Here is a 12,500-nt window from a genome sequence, read left to right as displayed (position 1 = left end):
GCATGTGGTTGTTACCACTCTCGTCTTCGCGTACTGTCTCAATATGGTTCAACCCAATGGTTTTAATGACTTTAAGTTCATTGGATTTGCCCTCTTTTTGCCTTTAACCTAGGTTAAGCTCAATGTGAACTTGCTTCCCATTCCTAAGTCTCATCATTGTTTTCTTTGTCTTTTTGGAAAATCTTCTCTCTCATTTGTTTGGTTTTTGCCTTTTTGACTCATCTTCGGAGAGAGTTTCATCTGATGCATCATAAAATTCCATTTCATCATGCTCCTTGACATCTGACTCTTCAGCCAGGTTTTCATCCTGAACGTCTTCAAATGAAGAGATCTCCATCTTGATAGGCATGACTAAAGCTCTTAGATTCTCGCTGATAGCACTTCCGTACCATATCCTTGAAGAATCTGCTCCAGGTCCTTCTAGTATGATCTCATCATAGGTGCTGATGTCAGACTCTTCTGCTTCTTGAACTACTTGAACCATATTCACAGACATGATGTCGTAGCCTTCTTCGTCACAGAGTTTGACAGCATGAACACTCGCGCACACATCCAAGGTAGCGAGAATATCATGCCAACCATAAGGTTCTAACTCATATTCTGGAAACGGCTCTGGAATATAGTCTGATGAGCTCGACGTGTCCGCTCCATCACTATTTTCATTAATTCCACACACAACCATAATGGCTTGCCTTGGACTAGCCATGACGGTATTGATTCATCCTGAGCTATAGTGGAAACCATATCCTTGACCGGCGTATTCATGACATTCTTGAAGGAATGATCTCGCAAATCAATACGAGTTCTAGCACTTGGCTGTCGCAGCAGGTAGATGTAGTGGTAGCCCCAATCTTGTATCATTTTCAATTGACGTATGAATGGGCGACCTAGGATGATCTCATAGTTTGGCTTCCTTCTGAAATCCACAACCGCGAAGGTGTGTTCATACTCTATCCCACAAGAAGTCACAACTACTTGCTCAAGTAAGCCGATTGGAGATTCAATGAATCCATCTGCTATAACTGAAGCCTCATCCTTGTCTTTCTCAAGGCTAGTTTGCCCCAAGATTCCCATATTTGCTTGGTAGCTATGGCTACTCTCCTGCCCCACTATCCAATATTGCCAAAATCTTCAAGAAGAATCTTCAACAGATGCAAAGAAAAGTAATTCACTAGAACAAGAATACGGCCAAACTAGGTGATTCCCTGGTTCCCGAAACTGTCTTGGCCTAAGGGCCCAATTTTGGACTTGTTTTATGGATTTAACATGGGTCTTGTGGGCTTTTACAACCGGACGCCGTGTGGACAAAAGCCCAATACTTGAAATGGGCTTGGGAAAGGCTTTCCCCAAAGCTTCCCGAGGTTACCCACAAGGTTGATCTGGACGCCTTGGTGGATGAGCTGTCCAATCTGCTTGGCAAGGGATGTGGAAGCGATTATGCCGACCATGAGGCTACGAACCTTTCATAGGGGAAGGGCGCTCTGGTAGGGGTCCGGAGTATGGAAGACCCTATCCGCCTAGGATTGGAAGGGAAGGGTGCCCATGGGTTCCCGCAAGAGACGAAAGACCAGGATTCTAGAGCCTGGTAATGGAACAATGTACATAATGCAAGGCTTATTTCATCTAGAGCTTGCAATCAGAGGTGTACATATTTTAAATTGTTTTGACATTAAGGAAGTGTCTTAATGTACAATATTCTAAGGGTTAATAAAGGAACCTGCCTTTATATGTGAAATAGTGTGGTAATAATTAGTTAAGATAAATGGTTCTAAGGAAAGTGGGAGAACGGTCGCCCCGACGACGGCCGCCCTTTTATGGCAAGGTGGACCCGATCGGTCGGGTAACTTTCCTCTATAATTTTCTATTAGTTAGGAAGTACCTCACCTTAGGGGAAGGAATTCTCGACCGTGCCTCACATTAGATGAGGAAAAAGGCGATGAGTTCTATGAACCAAGGGTGGATCTTAGGGGAAAGAATTCACAGCCGTGCTCCACTCGGGTGCAAATAAAGGTGTGATTTCCATGAACCAAGGGTCATGTAGACGGAATAAACAACTATTCCTTGACCATAAGGCTGTCAGGTTTCTATGTTTCCCCTGTGAGATAGGGCCAGGGTTCTCTCATGTACTCGCCTTCCAGCATCCAACAGGGGTCTGGTGAGTATTTGCATGAGATCGAGTCGAGCCTTGGTTATCTATCGTGCGTGTCCGAGTCTTTGGCGACTTGGGTACGTTACAATGCCATTTCTCTATAGCCACTAGCCTATTGTAATTCTTGGTTGATGTGTCCTCTGTCGTAGCCATTAGTGCTATGTTTTGTAAGTAGAATTGAAATTGGGCCCTTTTGTTATGGTCCACTACATCCTTTACTTGATGCATGTTGCCCTTCTTGGGCACTTCTGCCACACAGCATCCACCTGATATGTCTCGTAAACTTCAATGTCATGTTTGTTGAGTAGACCTTGGGTAGACCAAACACCTGCTTTACTAGTTTGGGGTCTATGCTTACTAGTTTTCTTCCTAAATGCACCAAAGTGTATGTGGTGTCCGACAAAATTCTAGAGCAGTTGTTTTGCCCCTTTAGTTGTAGCGAATGCCTCCCAATCCTATGCAATCACTTTTCTAAAGCCTAGCTTTGTCTCACCAATTTGATTTTCTTTGCTTTACCTAAGTCTGGGTAGAAAGTGGTGGGCCTAGCGAGCTATAGGGTTTTGGTGCTTACCTTCTCCGTGCTGTGATCCTCCTTGGTTGCCATGGTGTCTACAAATAGCATTTGTTTTGCTTATTCAACTAATCATCTAATCATCTTTATTTCTTTGTAATGTATTACATTCACACGAGCTTAGTTTGTTGTGTACATATGGTGTTAGTTACGTGATTACTTATGTGTTGGGAGAAGTCTAGTGTGTGAAGAAATATATGTAACTTGGTCAAGTGGTGGCTTAGCTTAGTATGCTGAATACACTGCATCTCGACTTGACTAATTGTCAATTCAAAACATTTGAGAGTTTTGGGTAAATTCTGAGAACAAGTGATTCAAATCATAGTTTATGTTATTTGATGGACTAATAGTGACAAGAAGCTAGACCAAAATTAATTTGTGTCTAATTTCATATTTAAAAAAAATCTCAAGAATATACTCTCATAATATTTGGGCACAATTTTAACTTATTTGCATGAGTTTCATGAGATGAAACTGCAATGGTTATTGTTGAATTTTGTCACTCAGGTGTGAATTGTGCATGACCACTTGGAGCATTACCATGTTTAGTTTTGTGATTTGGACATGGATATATTCGGTGAGCATACTTGGTTACCCATCTAGATTCAGTCGTCTCCTCTTGGAAAATCAACTCTTAACTGATTAGCATACGTGATTAAGTTCAGAGGTCTACATTTGAGTGTATATACTAGTTAGTGAATGGCTTTTGGAGTTTATGAAAGGGCAAGAGTGCGAATTCGCATCCTCATTGGCATCAATCCAAATAGATTGGCTAAAAGGATGCGAATTCGCAGTTTCATCTCATGAAACTCATGCAAATAAGTTAAAATTATGTCCAAATATTATAAGAAAGTATATTCTCGAGATTTTCTTTAAATATGAAATTAGACACAAATTAACTTTGGTCTAGCTTCTTGTCACTATTAGTCTATCAAATAACATAAACTATGATTTGTATCACTTGTTCTCAGAATTTACCCAAAACTCTCAAATGTTTTGAATTGACAATTAGTCAAGTCGAGATGCAGTGTATTCAGCATACTAAGCTAAGCCACCACTTGACCAAGTTACATATATTTCTTCACACACTAGACTTCTCCCAACACATAAGTAATCACGCAACTAACACCATATGTACACAACAAACTAAGCTCGTGTGAATGTAATACATTACAAAGAAATAAAGATGATTAGATGATTATAAGCTGCAATGGGCATCAACATTTATTACTCTATACCATCTTGGAACCACTCTATGTCAAGTTTCCACAAACCTAACATCAAAAACAAAAGGAAGAATATTGCAAAGATATAGAAACCTACTAATTACAAGTGAGCTCACTATCACAATTTGGTTACCACCACCAAAATACTTGAAGCAAAATTTTCTATGCTAGCTGCTGCTAACCAAAGAAAATGTATGGAAAGTATGCATAAGCGATAGCACTATTGATAATCTAGGATGCCAAACACCAGAAAGCAGCTGTTGCTTGAAACATACTTGTATCCCAAAAGTTGGTACCTAAACAGCAAACGAGAACCCACATACATGTCGCCATGTTAAGACCTGCAAGCATATATCAAAACTCAACATCTCACAAAAATTCTAATAACTGAAGATAGTCAAATAAAAGTAATAACACTACTTACAATCTGGGCAGCCAAAAACCTGAAAGCAATCACTGCTTGAAACATCCTTGTAATCCAAAAATTGACATCTGACCAATAATCAGGAACTTACATACATGTCGACGTGTTTAAGACCTACAAGCATGCATCCAAACTTAACATCTCACACAAGAACTCAAAGAAATGAATATAGTCAAAGACAAACCTGCGTTTGGCACAAAGACTTCCGTTCTCACTATGTACTTTTCTTTTGCTCTCTAGAACTCTTGCAAGCCATAGGGATTCATTTGGAATCTCAGAGGCATGTAATTTTAACCAGTGGAAGAAGCCTGCCATGTCAATTCCTTTCCAATAATGAGACTTTGGACTTGGTAATGTGGATAGGACATCCGTAATGTAAAGGTGGACGAACTCCGGATTGTCGGTGGACGTCGCACCATTCAAATCAAAACCACAACTGCCCCCAGAGTGAATGCCAAGAAAATAATGAGCAAGGTTAATTGCACAAAGTGCAGCCCCTGAACTTCCTCGTAGAGTTGAGCATGTACAACCAATCGAAACCTCATTCCAGCCTATAATTGATCCAACTGCACAAAGGAGATCACCGCTTGAAAAGCTGCTAAATGTGTCAAGGAGATCATTGAGGAGACTTGTTTGATTTGCTTCAACACTTTAGCCGTTATCTGCCTCTTGGTCTTGGCATCTGCCAATGACACTTTCTGGGACATTGCATATTTTTGAACTGCATCATCTATGTCTTTTGCCATTGCAGGTTTGTATGCTCTCCATGTAGCTGACATGCTGCTCTTGCTGAGATCTTCCTTTGCTTTTTGCAGCATGTTATTGACACTAGGATACGATAGGATTGCGACATTGTTGCACTGGCTGCGTGATAAGAAGCTTGGTGAACACGGCAAAAGGAAGGACTTGAATTTACCTTGAATGCGAAATATCCCAACATCTGCACCCTCCTTGAATAGTCCTTCTTGGTCCTCTGTTTTTGACCAGTGCTACGTACTTGCTCCTGCAAATTCACCTTCAAAAATCGCCGAATCAAACAGAAGGGCACAGAGTTCCTGCCACGATGGATCGAGGTGAATAGAGTAGGGCAATGTAGCACTTGTATGCAGTAGCAATAACGGTAGGGGAGGAGAGCTCTATCATGTGGAGTAGGAACGGTGTAGCAAATAAAGGCACGTGATGTCTCTACACAGGGGCAATCGAGGCGGCACAGACTTAAGGTAGTAGCCAAATGTGTGTGTGTGTGTGTGTGTGTGTGTTTGCTAAGAGGAGGAGGAGGAGGAGGAGGAGTGGGTGGGCTAAAAGTATGGGCAAGCTAGAGAGAGAGAGAGAGACACAGAGAGCGAGTCTATGTTTGTGGGTGTGTGTGGAAGGACAGAGAGAGAGAGACGAGTGAGTGAGTGTGTGGGTGCATTGATGTCAAGAGGTAAGGTGCATTAATCGCACCTTACCTCTCCCCTTAACCCTTTAGTTCAAAATTTGAAATTTGAGATCAAATTTTGAGTTAGATGCATTTCACATGCCTTCTGGCCTCCTCTTTTTTTGGATCGCTTAAATCTTCTCGCTCTTTTCTCCCTCTTTTGCTCACTTAAACTGAGCATTAAAAAACACATTTCGAAAAGATTAGAAAAGGCCAGTTTAAAAAAAAGTCTGGAAAATTTTCAAAATATGGGAGCTAAATTTTGCAAAGTGCACATTTCATGTTGGTTATTACGAGTGGTTTGCTTTCCCCACATCAAAATTTTGGGTCTTGAGACCAATTTTGCATACAAAATTTTCATTAGAAATTGAAAACAATTCAAAAAATTTCACCTAAAAAAAGTGCACTATTTTCTCGTGTAATATGGTTCAAAAGGCTTCAAAAAACATTCTGGGGGAAGTTTGGGTCAAGCCAAAAAATTTTGAAAAATTTCTAAAAAAATTGCCCAACACCATGGGTCAAGAGCTGACCAAGGACAAGAAATCCTAGTAGAATGGACATGAGAAGTATAAGTTCAAGTCAATGGATCCTAACAAAATGTAGAGAAAGAAACATGTGCCTCAGAAGATCTAGAGAGAGAATATAAAAACATGCCAACACCAAAATTTGTTTACATACTCAAAATGACCTAAAAAAGCATTTCGAAACAACATCTACATGCTTGTTTCAAAACGTTTCATTATGGTAACCGTCGGCCTATTACACACTTAGGCCCATATCAAATGTCGAAAAGGTGCGCCTCTGCCACACATCCCAAATGTGCACCCATGCCTCATGTTTAAATGTGCACTGCACTTATGTACATAGATCTATGCCACATGGCCACACGTGGGATTGTGCCACCCATCCTAATGTATGCCCATGCCATATATTTAAAATTGTGGCATGGGTGTAGCTAGACCTGTATCACATGTCCAAATGTGTGTTGTGCCGCACATGCGCCCATGCCACACATCCCAAATGTGCACCCATGTCACATGTTCAAGGGTGTGCTACACTTACACAAATACTTCAAGTATCGCAGGACCAAACATGCGATCGTGTTGTACATCCCAATGTGCACCTGCATGGTATATTTAAAAGTGTGATACAGGTGCATCTATATCCATATTGCATGTCCAAACATGCACGGTGTGCCACAAAGTCTTGTGTGCACACCTATGTGGCCCATCCTAAATGTGAGCCTTGGCTTCGTAATTAAATGTGCACCAAACACATACATGTAGATCTATGTCGCATGAGAAAACATGCGATCGTGCTGTATATCCCATTGTGTGCCCACGCCATATATTTAAGAGTGCAACGTGGGCATATCGCTAGTCCAAACGTGCATCTATGCCTCCTAATCTGGTAGGAAATGAGACAAAGATACAAAACTCTCCTAAAGTGGCCTATGACTGCTGCGAGGCCATAGGGACATACCTCTTCCAACATTGGATTCAATCAAGAAAGATTTCTATAGCCATGTTCATAGGGATCTTCTTATGGGGTCTTGGATGGGAGATTGATATGGATCTTCTGCATTGTTTGTCCAACATATAGCAAGGAGAAGAGACCCGACTATCATGAAGTGGCCTATGACCATGAGGCCATAGGGATATACCTATCACACTCTTGGTGTGGATTTTCTAAAAGAGAATCCAACATTGGAAGGAAGATTTCTATAGCCATGGAGTATATGCCTATGACCATGAGGCCATAGGAATATACCTCTTCCAACGAAGTCACCTATCATCCAAAGAATATAGACAAATTAGGAGGGCTCTCTAAGAGTGAGTTTCTAGACTTGTCAAAGACTTCTAGAGCAAGGGAGTCTAGAGATGATTAGCTTATTGAGCCAGACATTCCTGGACCACATCCAATGCCAAGTCCTCAAAGCCATCCATAGATGATTTAATTTTTGTAGATCTAAATTTGGAAAGGGATAGGAAAGGCAAGAGCAAAATGGATCAGGTTGTAGAGGACCAATGCCAAGTCCTCAAAGCCATCCAGCCAGGTTGTAGAGGACCAATGCCAAGTCCTCAAAGCCATAGATAATTTAATTTTTTGTAGATCTAAATTTGGAAAGGGATAGGAAAGAGCAAAATGGATCAGGTCGTACGACAAATCTTAGTGACAAAGGTCTTTCAAGATGACCTACTTCAAGAGGTCTATAAGGACTCTTAAGAAGGATATTATGCCACAACTAGATTGCCAGAGCTAGATCTTCCTCTTGCACTAGTGGTGGTAGTCGAGAAGCTTGCAAGATACAAGAACCGAATCATTGATAAATGGGCAAATGAATACCGAACCTTAGACTGGAAGGAGATTGGCGAGCTCACGTGGAGAGCACAACCATTATTTATGGAAGTGTTCTCAACTAATACAGCCAAACCAAGAGTGATAACCTTTCTTGGAGAAACTATTGCTCCTCCCCTACGAGAGTTCACTAGAGAGGGACCCTCAACATCAGAGTGGACCACTGCAAGTAGCCCAACTCCAGCACCAAGATATTCTCCTACACCAATAGTAAGACCACAGATCACCACTCCACAACAACATTTTTCTCACTATGACAATCAGAGGTTAGCGGAGCCAATTCAACCTCCCATAAACACACCTCCTAAAATGCGGGTAACAAGATCTTTGGAGAGGGTTGGTGAGGTCGGTATTAGGGGACCCACACCAATTTGGGATGCATATAGATCATTTTACCAAAGAGAGGAACCACTGAGAGTGAGGGGCCTGATGATGAATCTTCAAGACGAGTAAGGCTATCAACTCTTCAGAAACTGGAAAAGAAGTACGAGGGGTTAGGAGATCCATATAACCATGTAGTTGCATTTAGGCAAACAGTTCGAGCTAAGCAAGTGACTCTAATAGGCATACACATATTGAAGAATTTGGGATCACTCTTGAAGAAAAGGCCCTTGCTTGGTTTCAGGCACTAGAGACTTCCGACAAGTCTTCTTTTACGAGTTCTGGAAGAGAGGTTCATTGCTGCTTTTTCCTTGATGGGGATTCAGCATGACACAGTAGCAAACATCTACTCTTTCAAGCAAGGTGAGACTGAGAGAGTTAGAGACTGTGTAAATAGGATGAAGTAGTACATTCATCATTGCCCAGAAGATGAGAAGCCCAGAGTCGACTAATTTCTCTCTTCTTAAAAGGACTCAAAAAATTCAACACTGCACACACCTCTCTATGCAAAGAAGCATACAAATTTCAATGAGTGCTGCCATGATGCTATGGATTTCACAAATAACTTCAAATTCCAAGATGGTGCTAGCCTTGAGGTGCAACCTAGAGATCAATGGGGTGATGACCAAAGTTCAGAGTCTAGCACACTAGTAAATCCAGACCAGATAGCTAACCTAGTGCTAAGGAGATTGGGACAAACCTATCGCCCACCCACTGTAGCCACAATAATAGTAGCTAATGAGGAGTGTACTACCTATAGGTCCTCATCATTGTGGAACATGTGGTGGTAACCATAGAACCGAGGAATGTATTACCTTTTCTCCTCTAGTCACAAACCAACCCACAAAGAAGTGGTGCTAGGCCTATGCTTGGAATTATACCCACACCACATAGGAATACTCACATTACAAGAATGAGACAGAAGCGTGAGTAGCCAAGGGGCGCAGGGGCTCCACAAATGCATCATCAGTATGCTAATTTTGAATGTAAACCTCCAATGGGACAAGAGCAAGCACGACCTGTACTTGGAGCTCAACCTCCTACTCGTGGGACTGCTCCTATGAGCTTTGTTGACTATGACAATCTAAATATGTATAGAGACTTGGTAAATTATGCCCTTACTATGTGAAGGAGGAATATGCGTCATATTCATCCAAGGAAAATCTCTTTGAAAGTCCCGTGTATCCATGCCAAGCACTAGATCCTCAATCGGGGGAACAAAATTCTTTGATGTTTCTAGGTGGCTACCAACCTAGGACTCCAAGCCCCTCAGGTCAATGGCAGCAAAGGAAAGTAGAAGCCAAACTAATGGGCCCTTGTTATGAGTGCGAAGAAGCCCATTGGGCTCGTGATTGTCCACATCGCCAAAGGGCAGCAGCTCGATCCAATACAACAGCAACACAGTTTTCACCAACTAAAAGATATTGTCTAGGGTGTTGTGTAGAACACTTTTCCAAAGGATTGTTTACTGAAACCACATGAGGAAGGTACCTCTCAGCCAAAGGTCTCACTTAACTTTGTAGAGACAATTCCATCACCACCTTCATCAGTGAGGATGTCGTGCCACTGAGAGTCATGACTAGATCACAGACACGAAATGCTGAAATGTAGACCGATGGTTGGAACACCTCTAACTAGGGATGCAAAGGCAAAACTAGTGCACAAGACCCTACATTCCAATAGAAAAAGGACCACTAGGAGGAAAAAGAACCGCAACAAGCAAACTAAGAGTGCATCCACTAGTTCTGAGGAAGTCTCTAAACAAAACATGAAGGATCAAGCCTTTATATCCCAAGAAGGGCATTAGGAGCATCAACCTCAACTTGGGCCTAGTGTGAAAAAAGATAAGCCTACTACAACTGAGGATAGTTCTAGGGGTTCTGCTTTTGATAAGGTGAAGAAGACTCTAGATGCCACCATTGAAGCTCCTAGAAGTCGCATTGCAGCTTTATCTAAGCTACCCAAGAAGCTTCAAGGATACCCAAACACTCGTGATGATTGAGGAGAAGATCAATCTAGTGGTACATCAGGAACTCATGAGGGAAGCTCAATCAATACTTGAGGACCCACCTCCACCCATTGCTCGGGGCCCCACTTCTCTTAAGCCAATGTTAGAAACCATATCAAAAGTGTCATCGAGTTGGGAAATGACAAGATTGCCCTCTCAAAAATAACCTCTTTTTGGAAAAGAGAAACCGTGTTGTTGGCTGCAATTTGAGCTTGTAACTCGGCATGGAGAGTTGGGTTGCTCATCATCTCTTTAAACCTGCTCAAAATATAGCCAACAAGTTGTTTATCATCATCATTGGCACTATCTTGTGCCATATCAAAACCACTATCAACAATTTGCTTTCCTGGGTTACTATGAGACATTGAGTACACAATTTTCTAATCTGTGTGCAACTTCTTAAGTCACTTCCTTCTCTAAAGCTCTCATAGGACTTCTCTTCTTAAGCAAGGAGAGAATAGCCTCAAGTCCTGATACCAATATCAGAGAATTACACTTATTCCTTTTATTTACAGCGAATTTTATGTGAAAGAAGAGAAAAGAGAATGCCTTTAGTACAACTCTATAGTAACACACACTTCTCGTCTCACGGTTGACCTATCTTGCACTCGTGCTCTCCCCCACCCAATCGAAGCACTACGTGCGACGATCGGTTATGGTCGTAGGAGTGTGCAAGAGTTTCAAAAGAATATGCCTCATGCAAGGTCATGTAATGCGACCCTATGTATGCATTGAAAGAATAATGCAAGTAAAACATACTGTGCTAGAAACAAGGTCATGGTACAATGTGTCTCATGGGCGTTTGCTGACGAGGTTAACTCCTACCTAAACTACCCTAATCTACTATATGTCTAATGGTGATTCATCTCATCGACCTTGAAAATTCGTTGTCTTTAGGACATTGTCGCGCTAGCTTCACAAATGACGCTAATTTGGAGTAGCCTTGCTGTCGCGTTGAACAAAATCTAGCCATGTATGGCATGGCAACAGCACAGACGTAACTCCAAATAGCTTGAGTTGAAGATCTAATGCCCTGAAGTGGATTGGCTTTAATGATGTTGTTGGAGCCTGCTTGTTTGTTTTCGTTGGTTGAACCTGTTTGGGTTTCCAAACCTTGATTGCTTTCGTGAAGTTTGTCATCTTGACCTTAACAGGTTGTGTTGTATGAGCGTCACTTAGCAAAGTAGTTTTCACTTTCCAAACCTGTTTGGTATTGTTGCCTTGCCAAGTCTTCCGTGTTGCTTGAGGCTTTGCCTTTGGTTTCCACACCTGTTTTAAGGGTTTTGATTGTTGATGCATGGTGTGGCGAGTAAGGCTTTTATTGACTGTACTTTTAGCATCTTTTTTGACTGTTTGTGCTACCAACTGTTTAGGAATCCAAGCCTGTCCATCTGCAGTGTAGTGAAGAGATGTCTTTGGAACCCATACCTGTTTGTTTGATTTCGTAGAAATCCTCACACTCTTTGCATGGGTTTGTTATCTCTTCTTTGATTTGCTGGCTTATGAGATGGCGTTGGCGATGGTCTTTGAATCTTTGGAACCTAAATATATTCCGTATCTTTTTGAGCTCTAAGAAGCGCTTTTGGGGTCCATCTTTTCGTTTCTTGAACTTGATCTTTTAAAAGATTTGTTGACCACTTGTTTGTTGGCGTTTTAGCTGCTTGCTTGGATTTTGGTTTCCTTGTGCCTTCGAATAATTGATTGTCTTTGTCATTGGCACATCCGTTTTCTTTACCCAAATCCATTTGTTTTGAGCTTCTTTCTTTTTGTCGGCATTAGCGTTCTTTGGTTGTTTCAGCTTTGTTGGTGGCTTTGTCTTTGCATTTTGATGATCCTGCTCAGTTGTGTTCGATGGTGAACTTGTTGTCTTCTTTATAGAGGATTCCGACAGTTCCCGAACAATCGCAGCATATGCTTCATTTGGTTGTCTCAGAGGTACCCACAATCGATTGTCGGCACTCTC

The 12,500-nt window shown here is 41.7% G+C and overlaps 1 long non-coding RNA gene and 1 pseudogene across 2 annotated transcripts in view; both read right to left on the bottom strand.

Annotated features, from left to right (window-relative positions):
• The window catches only part of LOC147638058 (putative anthocyanidin reductase), a 258,444-nt pseudogene that overhangs the window by 148,554 nt on the left and 97,390 nt on the right, over window positions 1-12,500 (bottom strand). The window lies entirely within an intron of this gene.
• LOC147638062 (uncharacterized) lies at window positions 3,968-4,720 on the bottom strand. Its single transcript, XR_015265335.1, has 3 exons — window positions 4,555-4,720; window positions 4,371-4,484; window positions 3,968-4,242 (listed from the first exon to the last, which is right to left on the bottom strand). It is a non-coding gene; the product is annotated as an uncharacterized LOC147638062 (long non-coding RNA).

This window comes from Cibotium barometz, chromosome 5, assembly GCF_041138505.1.
Source record: "Cibotium barometz isolate CiBa-2024 chromosome 5, ASM4113850v1, whole genome shotgun sequence".
Taxonomy (NCBI): domain Eukaryota; kingdom Viridiplantae; phylum Streptophyta; class Polypodiopsida; order Cyatheales; family Cibotiaceae; genus Cibotium; species Cibotium barometz.
Note: the sequence above shows the minus strand (reverse complement) of the source record. Positions and strands in the feature narration are given on the sequence as shown.